This window comes from Haemaphysalis longicornis, unplaced genomic scaffold (assembly GCF_048455015.1).
Source record: "Haemaphysalis longicornis isolate Haplotype H1 unplaced genomic scaffold, Haemaphysalis longicornis Haplotype H1 scaffold_11, whole genome shotgun sequence".
NCBI classification, from domain to species: domain Eukaryota; kingdom Metazoa; phylum Arthropoda; class Arachnida; order Ixodida; family Ixodidae; genus Haemaphysalis; species Haemaphysalis longicornis.
Window position 1 is genome coordinate 21,796,650 of NW_027526214.1, and position 19,784 is coordinate 21,816,433.

At 50.4% G+C, this 19,784-nt stretch overlaps 1 non-coding gene across 1 annotated transcript; it reads left to right on the plus strand.

Moving 5' to 3' along the window:
- Positions 1–15,467: 15,467 nt before the first annotated feature.
- Trnat-ggu (transfer RNA threonine (anticodon GGU)) lies at positions 15,468–15,540 on the plus strand. Its single transcript has one exon. It is a non-coding gene; the product is annotated as a tRNA-Thr (tRNA).
- Positions 15,541–19,784: the final 4,244 nt, after the last annotated feature.

Consider the following 19,784-nt stretch of genomic DNA (forward strand, 5'->3'; position numbering starts at 1 on the left):
AGTAGGTTTTACCATTCAACACTTCACCAATAAATAATAACCGAAGTTAAACTAAATCTCGACGGATTTGAACAGCCCTTCCAGCAGGTCATGCACATCTAGTTTTTAAAGACACATTTCCAAACACCAGAGCCAAATTGGTTTCTCTTTAATTGTAATTCATGCGTTGATGACCAAAATTCACAACTAATTACACTATGTAAAAACACGAGTTAACAAATACGGATTTCGCACCAATGAAACGAAAATCTGTATCGCATCTCAAATTTAATGCATTGCTGGGAAGACTTTTTTGAGAATGAGTGTTTTTGAAATCAAAAGGGGGACTCGAACCTGTATTTTTAGGAGGTTTTCAGCCTCCCCTGATGTCGGTCAGTATCCACTCAACGCAAGCGTGCAAAACCAACTTTTATAGACGATGGTTATAACGTGGGCAAAGTGAAAGAAAATGAAAAGGCACTCGGTGGTCCGAAATATTACCGGGCCCTTTGACTTGATGTGGGTGCCTATCCCATTGCGCCATTTTGGCATCATGGAAGTACCTCGTATATTGACAGTGGTGCAGTCTTGCGAATCAGGAACATACGTTTCTGTCTAGTAGGAGGTAAAGCTGAACACCAGAGAAAGTGAATGCCGGCATCAGTAATGCACAAGAGAACACACTCGCAGTACTCTTTGCTCTCTCTTTCTCTGTCTCTCTGCTAGTCTTGGTCCTGGGTTTCCTCGTTTTTTGTTGGACATTAAGTTCAGAAGCGTTGTGTTCCCCCACTATTGTTTTTTCGACAGAAGGGCAGAATATTTCTAAGCGTTTTCTATATTCTGAAAGTATGGCGCTGTTTGACAATCCCTGGTAATTTAGTAGGTTTAAGCAAAAGCGGTACTACGCGAGCGTTAGATTCTCGTCGACATATATGAACTGCCGAATATAATCTGTTGAATCCGCTCATAGACAGCTTCGATGTAAAACAAGCCTTCCAGGTAAAGGTGAGTTAGAAGCGCCATCTCATGCTCGTAGTTGCACAGCATAATGTGTGTGGTGGTAATCTTCTCTCGTTTTTTAACTGACAAACGTTGACATTTGCTTCGAATGATATGCTGGGATTCTACTGCGGGAATGTTTAAGGTTGAATTCTAGCCGCGCCAGCCGACACACACAAATTGCAGCACTCAAAAGCACCAGTGGGAAAGTAAGGGGCCAACAAGTGTGAGTTGAAGTGACGAGGTAGCAAACAACCACCGATCAGATGCGGGAGTCCGCAGCACCCGTCCGATGTTTGAATGGGGATCTCTGGCAGGCGTCACACCCAACTCAGAGCAGTGAAGTCGCGAGGAGACAAATTCTACGCCATCATGTGTGAAGAGAAGTAGTGACAAGGCAAGTCGCCTACAAGCAAGTGTAGTTACGGTGCGTTGGCGCGCAGAAGTTTGGGCTGGAACGCGCGCGTCGGTGATTATCTCGGTTAGCGTTGCACAACATTTTATGTGCCAGTGTTTTCTTAGTCACGATAACCATCGTGCACTCGGCGATGCCAGCATCATTATTTTTTCAGTCTTAGCACCTGAATTGGAAAGGTGGCCAGTGTTTAGTTCAGAACTGGTGCGGGCGTAGAGATTGGGAGGCCAGAAATTGGTTCATTGTGGATGAGCCGAACGTTCTTTACTCTCCCTAATAAATAAAGGGCGTTGCAGAATATGTACGACGGAATTTAGGTATTCTGTCATCTGGCTCCAAAAGGTATGCGTTGCACACTCAAAATTTAAAAGTAACATTCAACTGTGAGGTGGTTTACAATACTTTATTTACCAAGTTTCCTTTGCTATAAAAGTAATTAGAGCACATTGACAACACTGGTTTCTGTTATGCATGCCGCTTTTTAGCTTTAAATGAACAGATATTCGTTTGTTGGCCAGGGCTGTACTGTCTAACTAAATGTGTATTTACATAAATTCGAGTTGCACCATTTTACTAGCGTGTGCTCGTGTTTGGAGAAGTTAGCGCTAGCACTAAATTATATAATTACAATTTTATATTATCGTCATTATCATCAGGCAGTCTACACCCTCTGAAGGGCAAAGGGCCAACCCATAAACCCCAAAAATTTGGTCCTGTACAAAGTTCGACGAATTTATCCCCGCAAACTTCTGGATCTCACATTCCCATCCAATCTCAAGCCGTCCCATGCCACGTTTGACTTCTCTAGAGATTTGTACATTTTTCTCTGTTCAATGACTTCGATATTTTCCGTCGCGATCTTAACAACAAGAAGGGGGAGGAGTGGTAATCGCCGCTCACCACAGATTACAATGCTGCGCTTTCGACGTTCCTTCTAGTCTTGAAATTATATTTATTCACTGCAAGGCTGCCGTTCCATCCGTAGCTATTGGCGTCTGCTACCACCCCTTATTCCGATCCCTTTTTTGTTGGCGAGCTTCATGATGCTCTACAACTGTTGACTCCAGCCTCGTGTAACGCCCCTATCTTCCTCCTAGGTGATTTTAACTTTCCCGCGATAACTTGGTCGAAGATTACTTTACCGACGTCGAAACTGAACTGAGAAAGCGAATTTGTAGGTACTTGCTTTTCTTTCAACTTATCTCAAATAATTAGCTTTCCCACACGAACGACTCCTAATTTATATAGCTTACTAGATTTACACCTAACGTCTCAACCAGATCAAGTATCGTCCGTTTCCAGTCTGACCAGCCTTAGTTATCAAGCCACTTTTCCATGCAGCTGCCCCAACCCCAAAAGAGTAAAAAAAAACGATAACCTTATACGATAAAGAAGAATATCAAGGTATGAATGATGATGTAGCTTCTTTGTGCGATTGGTTTCTTGTGAATGTTTCGAAAAATTCTCGTAATAAAAACTGGGAGCCCTTAACAACAAAATTCAGTAATTCATAAACTTGCACACTCCCCGCAATTACCTATACAGAACGGCCTACTTCGCTATGGTACAATATTACGCTAAACGGGCTTACAAGAAAAAGAAACGACAATTCCGGCCAGCCGAAAAATCAAAACCCCACCACACGTGAAAAAATAAAGTAAGACTGAATTTATTTACTCGTCTATGTCCTCGAACGATATGCGGACGTTTTTAGGTGCGTAGTACATCATAGCAGCACAATGTACGTTCGCATCCGTGTCCAGAGCATATACAATTGCCAAATAACAAAGGCACCGGCACGATTCAAGCGTGTGCCTGGTAGACCAGACCGAGTTATTGTCAGTCATCTTTGCCATTGGGATACAAGCGTGATTTAGTACACGAGAGTCAAACGGGTACTCCCTTCCAGTAACGTTGCAGAGTTATTTAGGGCCTATATATGTCCGTCCGCCTCCATCCGTCTGCACACCACAATCAAGCGAAAATTAAGTCAATATTAATTTGAGCTGTGAGTGGCACTTTACTTTAGGGAATGTTCAGGGTGCAACTGACAATTCATATAAATGATTGTCGGTGCGCATATCGGATGTAACTAGGGGCGCAACTTCGATGTAATTTTGATTCTCCGTACTGCGCACCCTCGCCATTATCCACAGAGTGAAGATGCTTGCATCTTTTTCGCCCACTAAACTAGATGTGCAATGCACAAACCCTAAAACTTTTTGGACAGAATAAAGCCAACTCATTTTCTTTATATTTTGTTAATATATAAACAAAACATTCTAGTTCTGTAGTTCAAGATCGCCTAAACACTAAACTCTACGTTTTGCTCTGTGTTTACCGTTGAACTTGGAGATGTATCTCCAAGCATGCCCGATGTATTTCCTGGTGTGCCGTCCCATCATTCCCCTGCTATGCGTAGTGTCGTTTTCTAACGAAATGGAATCATCCAATTCATTGATTTCTTAGAAGTGACGTCATAAGGTGGTATTGAATGTGCAACTTTTAAAGTCCCAAAAAGAAAGCAAACATTCTTTTGCTGTAATATTGTCCCACATTTTCCAACAATCGCTGTCATCTGGAGTGCTACAGCGGGACTGGAAGGTTGGAAAAGTAATTCCAATACAGAAGAAAGGTCCGCCATCTCTCACCTGCAAACTATCGCCCAATATCACCAACATTTGTGTGCTGTAAATTATTATAACACATGTGGGATAACATAACTTTTATGTTTCCGCACTGAAGGTTCTGCAACAATTGCCCCCGAATCGGGGCACACACACAGTTTTCTTGCTTCTTTCGGGCGAGAGTTTTCTTATCGCCGGCGCCCGTGTTTAGAGGTATCGACGCGACGCGCAGGCGCAGTAGCGGCGCCGAACCCTTTCGCCGCACCACTCCCCCCCCCACGCAGATAGGAGCCGTCAGGGTTGAAGAGTTTTGGGGACCCGCACCTGGCGTCCAAAGCGGGTTGTGTAGGGTGTGGGCCTAGGCGTTGCGGGCTGTTGTGGGCGAATTGCGGGAGGCGTGCAGGAGTGGGTGGTCTCCTGGGAAAGGATGTATGATGGCTTTAGGCCGTCAATGGAAACGCGAACGTTCTTTCTACTGATTTGCAGGGTGAATGTTTTGTCGTCGCGACGAATGACTTTATATGGTCCAGAGTAAGGCGGTTGAAAAGGTGCGCGTACAGTGTCGTCGCGAAGGAAGGCATGCGAGCATGTTCCCAAGTCCTTAAACACGAACGGGGTCGGCTTGGTGTGGCGTGCCGCTGGTGACGGGCACAGCGCGCCCATTGTGCGACGGAGCCGAGCGACGAAGTCTGCAGGGTCCGAGCTGGTTACGTCAGAAGTCGGAGCGGAGAGGAGTTCTCCAGGTAGGCGAAGCGGCTCCCCGTAGACAAGTTCCGCGGGCGTGGCTTGAATGTACGACTTGAACGTTGCGCGCAGACCAAGAGCGACGGCTGGGAGAGCTTCGAGCCAGGTTGAGTGAGGGTGACACATGATGGCTGCCTTGAACTGCTGGTGAAACCGTTCAATCATCCCGTTGGCTCAAGGGTGGTAGCTAGTTGTCCGAGAACGTTCGAACCCGGTGGAGAGCCCGAGGAGCCTGAAGAGTTGTTATTCGAATTGCCTTCCTTGATCGGTTGTCACTCGACGAGGAGTGCCGAAGCGTGAAATCTAGCCGGAGAAGAAGGCTGATGCGACGTCTTCTGCGGTGATCCTTTCGAGCGGCCACACCGCGTGCCAACGAGTGTAACGATCAATGGCGGTGAGGCAATAATGGTAAGGGCCGGCCGGTGGGAGGGGTCCAATGATGTCGATGTGGACGTGCTGAAATCGTTCCGGTGGGAGGGGGAATTCTCCGAGTGGCGGGGTGACGTGCCGGGTGATTTTGGCGCGCTGACATTGAATGCACGTGCGTGCCCAGGTGCGGTAGTCCCGTTGCATTGAGGGCTACGCGTACCGGTCAGTCACAAGGCGTGTAGAAGCTCGGATGCCGGGATGGCTGAGGTTGTGTAACTGGTTGAAGATGCTTTTGCGCTGCAAAGAAGGGACGTATGGTCTCACTCGTCCTTTTGATATGTCACAGTAGAGAGCGTACGTCAACCCAGGGATGGTAACTTTTTGAAGTTGAAGGGAGGAGCCATTCTCGAGGAGCTGCTGCAGTTCGGTGTCCGTTTTCTGAGCTTCGGCGAGGGCGTCGGTCGTAACGGTTGGTAGCTCGACAGCCGAGACGTGGGAAAGTGCTTCGGCGACCACGTTTTCCTTTCCGCTGATGTGTTGGATATCTGTGGTGAAGTGAGCGATGAAGGGCAGTTGGTTCTGCTAGACCGGTGGATGCTTTTCGCGGCGTTGGGAGAAGGCGTAAGTGATAGGTTTATGGTCGGTTTACATTGTGCAGTGCTGTGCCTCGAGGATGTGGCGAAAGTGTTGGTGCTTCATAGTTGGCAAGAAGCTCTCTATAGTAGGCTGGCCAGGTCGTCTCCGCAGGGGGCGAGGTTGCATCGACGATGCTGCCGGAAGGCGGGGGTGGCATCGGGGAAGAGGGTTTCTTCGAGAAGAACGCCAACGGGAGCCAGGTATTTCCCACGCGCTGCATGATAGAGGCTCCGACGGCGGTGCTAGAGGCATCTGTGAAAAGACCCAGGGGCGCCTCTGGCTTGCAATGGGATAGCAGCGTAGCGTTCCAGAGGGCAGTTTTGCAGTCTTCGAACGCTTGCTTTAAGGCTGGGGTGCAAGTGACAGGATGGTTGCCGCGTTGGCCGTCCAACGCATCATGGAGAGGGGCCTGATATGTGGCCGCTTTAGGCACGAAGCGCCTGTAAAAGTTGAACAAGCCCTGGAAACGGTGGAGGTCTTTCGTTGTGGCAGGCAGCATGTAGCTTCGAAGGGGTAGGATGCGGTCAGGCAAGGGTCTAGTTCCTTCTGAAGAGATTTCATGGCCAAGAAACGTGACGACGGGGGCGCGGAGCGTGCTCTTCTGAACGTTTATGAGTAAGCCGTGTTCGTCGAGACGCTGGAATAGTTGACGAAGGTGTTGCCGATGTTCCGCTTCTTTGCGGGAGAAGATCAAGATGTCGTCTAGGTAGACGAAACAGAAGTCCAGGCCGCGGACGACATCGTCAATGAAGCATTGAAAGGTTTGTCCCGCGTTGCGGAGACCAAATCTCATGAAAAAGACTACTACCATCGCCCCGAAGTGGCGATGGTATTAGCAGGGGCCGTTATTTCTGTGCGATGAAGCGGCATTGTTGTCTTGGCTTTAGGTGGCGTTTTTGTGGACGCAGCTTCGGGCTTTAATCCAGTCGCTTTTGAATTGAGTCCATCTGACGGGTGATTTCGTCGATAAGGCGCGGGAGCTCGCTGCTGGACTGTCGGGTGTCAACGGCGTTGACAGTGAGAGGCGATGCTGGCAAAGAAATCTCAACGACTTGCTCGGCGATGTGAGAGAACTGGTCAAGCAGCAGATTCGGCCGCACCTGGAGGATGGCCTGCGCATGTGAGGGTAGACGCTGAAGCCAGATTTTACGGAGGAGGGAGTCGTCGACCGGTGTGCTGCCCAAGACGTCACGCATGTAACGCAGGAGCTGCGATGGCTTGCGGTCACCGAGTTCTTCGTGCTGGAGTAGGTGACGCAACTTCTCGTCTTGTGAGGGTGGGAGCCGGGGGATCAGTTTCCTCTTCAGTTGTAGGTATCGGTCATCAGCCGGGGGATTTGCAAGGATATCGCGAACCTCGGTCGCGTAGCGAGAGTCTAGATGGGCGACGACGTAGTCGTAGCACGTCCGGTCCTGGGTGATGCGTGCCATGGAAAACTGCGCCTCGACTTGAGCGAACCACACGTCAGGCGCCTCTGCCCGAAACGGTAGAAGTTTGATGGCGACGCGACAGACGTCCGTGTCGGTGGCGGCTACAGCAATGGAGGCGCCCGAGGTGGCAGGGACCGCTGGAGCGAAGTTTTGGGGGGCGTGGCACAAGCGGGGCGGTGCACGGTCGTCGGACGGGAGCGCTTCTTTTATATTACGCTGCTGCTGTTCCCGGAGCTGCTGCTCTTGGTTCTGGATCACTTGCTGTTGGGCCTGCAGTTGTTGTTGCAGTTGTTGTACTTCTTGTTGAAGGGCAGCAAGGGTTTTCTCGTCGGCCATGACGGTGCGGTACGTTCGTTTTCCGGTTCACCTGATGTGGGATAACATAACTTTAATGTTTCCGCACTGAAGGTTCTACAACAACTGCCCCCGATACGGTGCACACACACAGTTTTCTTGCTTCTTTCGGGCGAGAGTGTTCTTATCGCCGGCGCCCGTGTTTAGAGGTATTGACGCGACGCGCAGGCGCAGAAGCGGCGCAGAACCGTTTCGCCACAAACATTTTCTTAATGAATAACTCTCAAATAGTCAAACTCAATATCTCTCTAAATTGGTTTCTTTATACTCAGCAAGGATACCAGAAAGGACTTTCCTGTGATACACAACTAGCACTTTATATTAACGACACCAGCTGAACTATCGATCCCAATATTCCTGTAAATGCGCTCTTCCTACATTTTGAAAAACTTATGATAAAATGCCCTATAAAAGCCTTCTGTTCTACAATTTCGCGATTGAGCATTGACCCTTCAGCTATGGAATGTAAATCAGTCACAGATCGTTTATTACAACGATACGTAAGCTACCCGGCGTCCCGTCTTTTCAGGTATACCTCAGGGCACTGTGCGCGGTATGCTTGTATTTTTAATTTGTCTTGACGGCTACCTCCCAATATTTTGTCAAAAAACTGTTTATTGGCTCACGGCTGTATTATTTATCGTTCTTGTAACTGCCCTAATACCTCCCAGAGTCTTCAAAACGATCTAATAGCTATTGAAAGCTGATGCGAAAATTGGATTTTGACCATGAACATTACAACACTACCCGTCGATTATTTTCATCGCAGGAAATCTAATCCGGCTCGTTCATACTTTTTTTCTGATTCTGCAATATCCCCTGTGAATTACTAAAAATATTCAGTTGTAAACATAACGCCATATCTTACATGGGCATCACCCAAAGTATTGGGTGTTCCCGTCATTATTGTCATGTTTGCCTGCCCAGGCACGCAACTGGGCAAAAGGTTCTCGGACGTTAAGGGTCCATCTTGTGTACCAAATTTTGGACGGAGTGCAACAGTAAGGCAAACGCGGGAGCTTCTGGGACGGTGAGTGCGCTTTGTTGAGCGAAGTTGCACACAGCGGCACATTGCGCAGGCGTGTCGAAGCCAGATTGAGGCGGCCTGTATTGTTGTGCACAGCCGCAAGTCAGGACCGTAACAGCCGGCTGCTGGGTGGACGATCACGCTTCGTTGAGCGAAGTTGCGCGTGGTGGCTGCATTGCGCAGCCGGGTCGAAGCAAGCGCTAGCTAGAGGCGGTGGGTATTGTTGTACACGCGTGCTAGGTGGGGGGACGTGTATTTATGCGCGTCCTTGCATATGGGGTCTGCAACAGGCAAGGGCATTGGGAGCACAGTCGGGGCGAATGAGCCTCCACCTCCGAATACGAGGTTTCTTGAATTGCCAGTGTGCTCCGCTCGGGCAGTGCGGGTTCAGTCGTGGCTTGTCTCTGACGGGCTGACGCGGGCACAAAGTGACCAACGGCATGAAAGTATCATCTTAGTAAAACACAGTAAAAATTTAATGAAAACATTTCGTTTCGTCTCCACCGGACTTCTCCTTCATAACTGCCGCTTCGCAGCACCGAGACGGAGCACCGGGCATGAGGGAACCCTCATGGTCAGCACCGCCCTTTTCGCAAGGAGCCGAATTAAAAGAGAAGGACACATAACTGTCCCACATGACAAACATTTATATCGAAGCAAACAACGTTCTTGGATATCTCACAAGAAATGTTCGATTCAATTTCCTTATGTTAAACTGTTAACATAACTGCATTTATTCCGTGAAAAAACTAGAATAGGCTTCCATTGTCTGGGGCCCACAGCACCCTAATTTATCTAACACGTTAAAATCGATCCAGAATAGAGCGGCTGGGTATATGTACATATATATATATATATATATATATATATATATATATATATATATATATATATATATATATATATATATGTAATGAAGATATCATGGCCACTTCCTTAAATGGGTGTGTGTGCCGTGCACGTCTCGCGTCAGACGATGTATGTACTTGGATATGGGACAATCCACCACAAGTGGGTATGTGCTTGAATCTGGGTAGACAGCCCCATCGAGAGCGCTGTGCGCGAGACTGGTGCCCCGACCCGAGAGCTCGCTTGGACGCGTTTGGACTCCGCGATAGTCAGGCCTTGCTTTGCCTTCCTGCCAATAAACCCCACTATATTTTGGTGGAGGTCGTACACCTTATAAGGTCCCCAACCTGGAATTACGCAGCAAGCGAGTGCTTACACCCGCAGCTGGGCGAATCGACGAGGAAATGGCGTCGCCGCAGCCCGCGCCCATCATGTGCTCCGGTGTTCTGCCCCAACGCGAACCTCCCCACTTCAGCGGCAAGGACGATACCGACGCAGAGGACTGGTTGTCCTCCTACGAAAGGGTGAGCGTTCATAATAAATGGGATGACGCCATGAAGCTCAACAACGTCGACTTGTATCTGGACGAATTAGCCCGAATGTGGTTCCGTAACCATACAACCGATGCGCGAACTTGGTCGGATTTCAAGGCCCGATTCTTGGCGGCGTTCGCTCGACCCGCTGTCCGCAAGCTTCAAGCTGAGCAACGCCTACGCACGCGAGCCCAGCAAGAAAATGAGACATACACAAGCTATATAGAAGACGTCGTGGACCTGTGCAGGCGAGTGAATCCTCAGATGCCCGAGTGCGATAAAATCAAGCACATTTTAAAGGGCATTGAGGACTATGCCTTCCAGATGCTGCTGGGAAAGAACCCGCAGACTGTGAGCGAGGATACAAATTTGTGCCTCAGCTACGACGAACTGCGAAAGCAGCGCGTTTTCACACGCCAGCGTCCGTCGCCGAATGATGGCTTATCTCGAGGGTCGCTATCGTCTTTAACCTGGCCTCCCGACCTTTCGTGCCTTTTGCCCCACATTGAGCAGTTCGTACGCGAAGAAGTTACACGGCAGCTGTCCCTGCTCCCCTGTGCTTCTGAGCCTGCGTGTCCTTTGCCTGCGAATGTGCGCCGCCTAGTCCGAGAGCAGGTTGCTGAGACGCTCCCTTCAATCGGCCAACCGACGCCTGTGCCCGCGCCTGTGACTTCCGCCGCAGCAGCCCCGTTTGCTTCGCCTTCCACGGTGTCCTTCGCGCCATCTGTAGCGGCATCGCTCGAACCCCAGGTGGCAGTGCCCCTTGCGCCACCGGTGGCCTCACCTCTTGCCTCTCCTGGGACGATACCGTTAAGTTATGCTGCAATCGTCCGACAGCTGCAACCAGGCGTTTTCCAGCCTTACTACCGCACGACAGATCTGCGGACGATGGCGTATAACCGACTGCCACCTCAAACACCAAACCCCTGGCGCACTCCCGACAACCGCCCCATTTGCTACGCATGTTGCACACCAGGACACGTGGCCCGTATGTGCCGCCGGCGGCCATCGTTTTCTAACGACGTCCCACATCGAGCGCCCAACTATGGACCCCAGCAGTACTTCGCTCGAGTTGACACGGGCGCGACACCGAGTTCATACCCTGCGGACCAACCGCCCTTTTCACGCCGCCGCTCCTCGTCCCCGCGTACCCGTTCCCTTTCCCCCATGCACCCTCGCCAGAATCCACCCGCCGAGGGAAACTGACGGCTGCAATTCCCGAGGCAAGAACTGCAACGACGTCTAAATGCCGAAGTCCTCGTTCCTCCCCCGCCAATGTTATTGAACTGACTGTTGAAGGTGTAGCCGCATTAGCGCTTGTCGATACTGGTGCCGCTGTGTCCGTCTTAAGTGAACGCCTCTGCCGCTCATTGCGAAAAGTGACGACGCCACTCTCCGACCTTACTCTCCGAACCGCAAGCGCGCAAGAGGTGAAACCGTTGGCAATGTGCACCGCTCGTGTAGCTATCCAAAACATCACGTACATCATCGAGTTCATTGTCCTTCCCTCGTGTTCTCACGACATCATCCTCGGATGGGACTTCTTATCCCGTCATCACGCCATCATTGATTGTGCTCGTGCTCAGGTCGAACTATTTCCGTCATGCGAACCGCCATCAAATGACCTGCCCGTCAGGTTAATCGTGACGGACGACACGTCCCTTCCGCCCAATTCCTCCGTGCTTGTGCCTGTTTCTTGTGACGTCAAGCCTGATTCAACTGTTGTTTTCACGCCATCGAGTGTTTTTTCGTCTCGGAAATGCCTGCCTTTGCCCGCTGCTGTCCTCGACGTCCAATGTGGGTCCAGTGTGATGCTTGTCGGCAACCCGTCGTCTTGCCCTTCAACATTATATCGTGGGGAATGTCTCGGGTACGTGGAAGCCCTCGACCCCATTCTGGTCATGGCCGTCCCGGAGGAATCATCCGCGTTTTCGGTGAATGTCCTGAGCCCTCATCCCAGCAAGGCAACTCCCGATGTTTTTCAACGATCCATCGATGGAGATCGCACCCCAGCACAACGCGACCAACTTCTTGCCGTTCTCGATCGCTTTCGTGAATCTTTCGACAGTCGTCAGACCGCCTTGGGCCGCACGTCGACTGTTGCCCACGAAATAGATACCGGATCCCACGCCCCTCGGCGGCAGCGACCTTATCGAGTGTCACCTTCCGAACGACGCGTGATTGACGAACACGTCGCTGACATGCTCACGCGCAACGTAATTAGACCCTCTTCAAGCCCCTGGGCTTCGCCCGTTGTGCTTGTCACAAAGAAAGATGGGTCCATCCGGTTCTGCGTCGATTACAGGCGTCTGAACAAAATCACCCGCAAAGACGTCTACCCACTACCTCGTATCGATGACGCTCTTGATTGCTTGCAAGGCGCTGAATTTTTCTCTTCTCTCGATCTACGCTCAGGTTACTGGCAAGTCCCCATGGCCGAATCTGATCGCTCAAAAACTGCCTTCGTGACACCTGATGGACTTTACGAATTTAACGTCATGCCTTTCGGACTTTGCAACGCGCCCGCAACATTTGAGAGAATGATGGACGGTGTTCTACGAGGCCTCAAGTAGAAAACATGCCTTTGTTACTTAGACGACATTGTCGTGTTTTCGCCCGATTTCACCACTCACCTGGAGCGCCTAGAACAGGTCTTGACATGCCTCACGTCTGCTGGGTTACAGCTCAACTTGAAAAAGTGCCGCTTTGCTGCTCGCAAACTGACCATTTTGGGTCATGTCGTATCAAAAGATGGCATCCTTCCCGACTCGGAGAAGCTTCGCGCCGTCGCCGAATTTCCGAAACCAACCACGATTAAAGACCTCCGAAGTTTCGTCGGATTATGTTCCTATTTCCGGCGTTTCGTACGGAACTTTGCCACCATAATCGAACCTTTGACGAAACTCCTCAGTGGATCCAGTAAAGAACCTGTCGACTGGTCGCCTGCCTGTGAAGAAGCTTTCGTATCTTTATGGCGTTTGCTTACGTCGCCCCCAATACTGCGACATTTCGACCCCCTCCTGCCAACTGAGGTACACACTGATGCCAGTGGTGTCGGTCTCGGCGCTGTGCTCGCACAACGCAGAGAAGGCGCCCAGGAGTCCGTAATTGCTTATGCCAGCCGTACTCTCACAAAGGCGGAGAGAAATTACTCAGTGACGGAAAAAGAATGTTTGGCGATCATTTGGGCGATTCACAAATTCCGCCCCTACCTTTATGGACGCCCGTTTAATGTTGTCACGGACCATCACGCGCTGTGTTGGCTTTCGTCACTGAAAGACCCGTCCGGCAGACTTGGTCGTTGGGCTCTTCGCATCCAAGAGTACGACATTCGCGTTGTGTATCGGTCCGGCCGCAGACACACGGACGCTGATGCCCTTTCTCGGTGTCCCGTCGAGTCGGAAAATGACTGCATTTCCTCAACGGACGGCGCCCTGGCGTCACTTGACATACACGACATGGCCGCAGAGCAGCGAAAAGACCCCTGGATCGCGTCCATACTGCACTACCTGTCGAGTCCGTCCACCGTTTCGGCGTCCCGTGCACTGCGTCGCCAGGCCTCACACTGTGTTGTTCGTGACGACCTTCTGTATCGGCGCAACTATATCGCCGAGGGCCGCAAATGGCTGCTAGTTATTCCGCGTCATTTGCGTTCTGCCATCTGTTCGTCCTACCACGCTGATGCGCAATGCGCCCATGCTGGCGTCCTAAAAACATATCAGCGGCTGCGCATCCGTTACTATTGGCGCGGGATGTACACGTTTGTTACGAAGTACATCCGCTCGTGTCCCGAATGCCAGCGCCGCAATTCTCCGCCGCAACATCCTACAGGACCTCTGTAGCCACTACCAAGCCCCGCGCGCCCTTTCGATCGCGTTGGAATCGACATCTATGGGCCCCTCCCAACCACAACTGCAGGCAACCGTTGGATTATTGTTGCAGTGGATCACCTGACTAGATATGCGGAAACAGCCGCACTCCCCACCGTTACAGCCCATGACGTGTCACAATTCCTCCTTCAGAGGTTTGTTTTACGCCACGGTGCGCCCAGGGAGCTTTTGAGCGACAGAGGACGCGTCTTTTTGTCGGACGTAATACAAGCCCTGCTGACCCAGTGCCAAGTTGTTCACAGAAAAACTACAGCGTATCACCCGCAAACCAATGGGTTGACTAAAAGATTTAACCGCACGCTTGGCGACATGCTTTCAATGTATGTTTCTTCGGATCATTCCAACTGGGACTTAGTTCTGCCATTTGTCACGTATGCGTATAATACGGCGACACAGACGACGACGGGCTTCTCGCCCTTCTTTCTACTTTATGGGCGTGAGCCTTCCGGCACCCTAGACACCATACTGCCCTACCGACCCGACGCCTCCGAGTGCAGGCCCATTTCCGAGATAGCTAAGCATGCCGAAGAGTGCCGTCAACTGGCTCGATCCTTTACGGCTGCGGATCAAGGGCGCCAAAAATCTCGTCATGACGCTTCAGCCACCTCGCCTACCTATGCCACCGGATCTCTCGTGTGGCTGTGGATACCGTCCAAGACGCCCGGTCTTTCGCCGAAACTCCAAGCTAACTACCATGCACCCTACAGAGTTCTTGAGAAAACGTCCCCCGTCAATTACGTAGTTGAGCCGATCGCTGCCACGACCGATCTTCGTCGCCGAGGGCGCGAAACAGTGCACGTACAGCGTATGAAGCCCTACTATGACCCCCTCGTTGTCGCATCCCCTTGAGTCGCCAGGATGGCTCCTCTCTTTGCCGGGGGGTGAATGTAATGAAGATATCATGGCCACTTCCTTAAATGGGTGTGTGCCGTGCACGTCTCGCGTCAGACGATGTATGTACTTGGATATGGGACAATCCACCACAAGTGGGTATGTGCTTGAATCTGGGCTAGACAACCCCATCGAGAGCGCTGTGCGCGAGACTGGTACCCCGACCCGAGAGCTCGCTTGGACGCGTTTGGACTCCGCGATAGTCAGGCCTTGCTTTGCCTTCCTGCCAATAAACCCCACTATAATATATATATTTATATATATATATATATAGTTATATATATATATATATATATATATATATATATATATATATATATATATATATATATATATATATATATGTATATACAAATATATATATAGTGAGAGACAAGGGCTAGGAACGGCGTTTACTAAGGCGTTCGAGCCGCAAGCACCGCAGAACACGCGATGATGATGATAAAGTCCGTAGAAGATGATGGAACAGTGCCGCATGGCTGGTGCTGATGAGTATGTACAGATGAAGACGAGGTGCGGGAATTGTCCTCTGGAGTTCTCCACCGCCGGGAGTGTGGTCGCGAATGCTCACAATATCAAAAAATGGGAAATGAGGGGCTCCGTGAAATAAGACAGAACATAAGGGTTGGCAGTCAAGGGTGGCGCTGGCGCTGGCTACCACCCCAAGTGCAGGAAACAAAACTACCTTAACAGAAATACCTGAGAAAGTGCTGGTGAAACAGCTCCGCCGGTAGCGTAGTGGTTATCGCACCAGACCGGTATTCTGGAGGTCGTGGGTTCGGATCCCACCCGGCGGGCATTTTTTCACCACTTTCTTTTCGACTCAAAAAATTCTTCATATCTTTCTATGACCCACCACAACCTCCCCTTTGCTTTCCGAGGTTTTCTTGACTGCCAACCCTTCTATATATATATATATATATATATATATATATATATATATATATATATATATAGATATATATATATATATATATATATATATAGATATTTATTTAAATATACATAGTGTGAGCTTTGTTTGACGACACAGCTTGTCTACCACCATAGGTAGCAATTGCTCACTATCATCACCACCAGCTTGATGTAATCGCTTCTTCATTCTTCATTCCTAATACATTCTTCATTGAGGTGATCACTTCTTCATGCGCAGATCGGAGACGGTGACGTGATGATAGTTCCATCTCCGCATCTGATATCCGAATGAGTCGTCATCTCAACATGTCTCGTCCGATTCACAGAAGGCTCGGCGACGCTGTTAGCTACCGATGCCACTTCCCAGCCGAATAGGATCCCCGAAGGCGCCAACGTTGCTTCAGTTATGAATGGCGGAGCCGTGTCCCTTCTTCCCATCTGCTCGGTATTCCCTGTTTAATCGCCTTCAAATTCTGTACAATCACTTTCCCCACTGGCGGCCAGTATCAGAACAGACCTCACAGAAAGGGAAACAAAGCTCCATGTTCAGCTTCTGAAAGAACACAAGCACTCCTTTGACTGCTTTTCCAGCAAACTAGGACAAACATTTGTGGCAGCGCATCGTATTGAGACGGAAGGGACACAAATTGTTCGTTGTAGCCCAAACCGCGTGTCTTCGCCGGCACGAAAAGCTATTGAAGAAAACTTTGGGGACATGCTTCAACGCAACATTATACGTTCGTCCTCCAGCCCGTGGACTTCCCCCGTCGTCCTGGTGAGAATAAAGAATGGTTCAGAACGTTTTTGTGTCGATTATCGGGCTTTGAATAAGATCACAAGAAAGGATGTCTACCCGATGGTGCGCATACATTTATGCGCTCGACTGTTTGCAAGGTCGTGAATTTTTCTCGAGCTTGGATTTGCGATCTGGCTATTGGCAGATCTCCATGCACGCGTCTGACAAACGGTAGAAAGCATTTTCAACTTCAGATGGCTTATACAAATTCAACATCATGCCTTTTGGTTTGTACAATGCCCCTGCTACATTTGAGCGCGTGATACAAACAGTCCTTCGCGGCCTTAATTGGTGCACATGCCGAAGTTACCTCGATGATATCGTAATTTTTGCGTCGAGTTTTTCTGAACATCTCTGACCGCTTGATGAAGTATTGACTGTCTGGCTAATGTCAGCCTGACTTTGAACACCAAACAGTATCACTTCGCCGAAAAATCTATCAAGGTTGTCGGTCACGTCGTCAGCAAGGACGGTCTCCGGCCGGACCCAGACAAAATTTCTACAGTCGGCAATTTTCCTTGCCCCCAACAACAAAAATTCCTTCGCAGTTTCTTCGGTATAGCATCATATTTTCGTCGTTTTGTCCCTAGTTTTTTCGCTCTGGCTCCACCCCTAAACCAGATACTGCATTCCCGAACCTCCTTCGTCTGGACTGATGACTGCGATAAAGCTTTTTAAGAATTCAAGATGTAACTTACTTCGGGACCAGTACTATGCCATTTTGATGACACGAAATCTGCCATACCCCATACCGATGCTTGTAGGCAAGGCATCGGGGCCATTTTGCTACAGCGAGATGCCCAGTTGCGTGAAAGAGTCGTAGCTTAGCGAGCCCCTCTGAGAAACAATCGGAACAGAACTATACAATCACTGAGCGAGCGTGCCTGGCGGTTGTATGGGCTGTACAACAATTCCGGCCATATCTCTACGACCAAAATTTCACGGTCGTTACAGACCATCACGCATTGTGTTGGCTGTCTTCATTAAAGAACCTGTCTGGACGACTTGGTCAGTGGGTGCTGCGCTTGCAAGAAGACGACTTTACGGTTACGTACATGTCCAGAGTCAAGCACCTCGACGCAGACGCGCTTTCATGGTGCCCGCTCATGCAGTCATCGGACGACTTGGTGTCCCCCACCCATGCGCCACACCTGCCCATTATAGCCATAGATGTCACGTCTGCCGCTTTCCGCGACTCTGTTGCCCGTCAACGTGGCGGTAGCTACTGCGAAACATTAGCGATCGGCTCACTGGTTCGACGCAACCACCTAATAGCCGCCTACGTCGGCAACTACGAAATTTTCGGTTGGTTGATGGCGCGCTGCACCGTATAAACTACAGCACCAATAGTGAGGGGTGGGTTCCAGTTGTGCCTCGTTCCCATCTTTCAAGCATCCTGCAGACTTTTCATGATGACGCAACCGCTTGCCACCTTGGATTTCAAAAAATATACGAGCGCCTTCGAGGTCGCTTCTTTTGGACGGAACTGTTTACTTGTGTCGCCAAATACGTGTCCTCTAGCCCGCCATGTCAACATCGAAAGAGATATACGTCTCCAGCCGCCGGTCTATTGCAGCCTGTTCCATGCCCAGCTACACTGTTCGAAGTGGTCGGTATTGACCTTTACTGTCTATTGCCTCTGACGGCCCCTGGTCACAGCTGGATCGTCACGGCCGTTGAACATCTAACTGACTACGCATAGACGGCTCCACTTCGTTCGGCCAGCGCCGCTGACGTCGCTCACTTTTTTTTGCACAATATTTTACTTCGCCATGGTGCACCTCGTGGGCAAGAGCTTCCTGTCGCAGGTCCTTCAAGCTGCTAACACATCTCACAGAATGACATCGAGTTACCATCCTAAAACTAACGGTCTTACGGAACGCTTTCACCGCACTCTTTCCGACATGCTCTCGGTGTACATAAAGCCTGATCACAGGAATTGGGACACTATCCTACCTTTTGTTACTTTTGCCTTCACCACTGCAGTTCACCGCACCACATGATACACCCCATTCTACCTTGTGTACCGTCGGCACCCTTCACACACTGTCGATACCTGCTTCTTTACCACTCCCGTTTCACCCTCTGCATCGTCCCCGGACAATTCGTTTCTTGCATCGCCCATTGCCGCCAGCTTGCTCGCACACGCACTCAAGCTAGTCAACAGGACCGCAAACAACGCTATGACACTGCTCATCGATCTGTTTACTTCTCCCCTGGTGACGAAGCATTGATGTGGACACCGGTTCGCGTTCCCGGCCTCCGCGAGAAATTTTTACACCGCTTCCTTGGTACTTACAAGATGCTCGTGGCGACCTCACCCGTCAATTATCGCGTGACCCCAGTTTGTAGAACTTAGAACCGTCGTCATCGCGGTGCAGTGATTGTACACGTGTATCGGCTTAAAGCCTTCACTCGCCATGATCTTGCCTAAACCGCGGCCGCCGGGCATTATTGTGACCTTTGTTTGAGGCCACAGCTTGTCTGCCACCATAGGTTGAAATTCCTCCCTATCATCGCCACCGACGTGAGGCGATCAGTGCTTCATTTCCTGTACATACTCATCGTCATCGACGAGTCCGCTTCTTCAGAGATCATGATCAGTGCTTGGGCTTGTTCGCCATCTTGTGTTCTCTTCGACTCGCCTCCGAATAAAGGAGCTACGAAGCCACGGTCTGGTCGCCCTCTATCTACGGCCTCACAATATATATATAATTATTGTTGTATTTTCGGATTGGTTCAGTGACTCCATCAGAGATGGTGGTGTTATCTGTTATGTCGTGTATATATATGTGTGCTGTCCATTAACATTGGCAGTCATCGGTAGCCCACAGCGGCGTTCATGTATTTGTGCCTTCCGAGAAAGCGGCCCACCGCGCCGCAACACCACATTGGCGAAGAGGATGGCCACCGGGATATCGCCTCCGCCGCCGTTCCTCGAGACTCCGGGCACGCCAGCGATCCCTTGGCACCGCTGGTTTCGCTTGTTCCAGAACTTAGTACTCGCGGCCGGCGCCGACGAGTGGTCAGCAACCCGACGTCGCGCGCTCCTGCTTCACTTCTTGGGCACCGAGGGTCAAAGGATTTTCGACACCCTGCCGGCACCGCCCCCACCCCAGCCGCCGCTTTCACCACCCGCCACCGACGAGAAGCTGACGAAGGAACAGGCGCCTGTCACGCACGCCCCTGCCTCAAGCCGTTCGGACCCCTACGACGTTGCCGTTGACACACTGGCAAAGTACTTCACCGCCACCGTATTCGTTCGAGTCGAAACTCATCATTTTCGTGAGCGTCGACAACTTTCCGGTGAGTCTTGCCGAATTCGCTTTG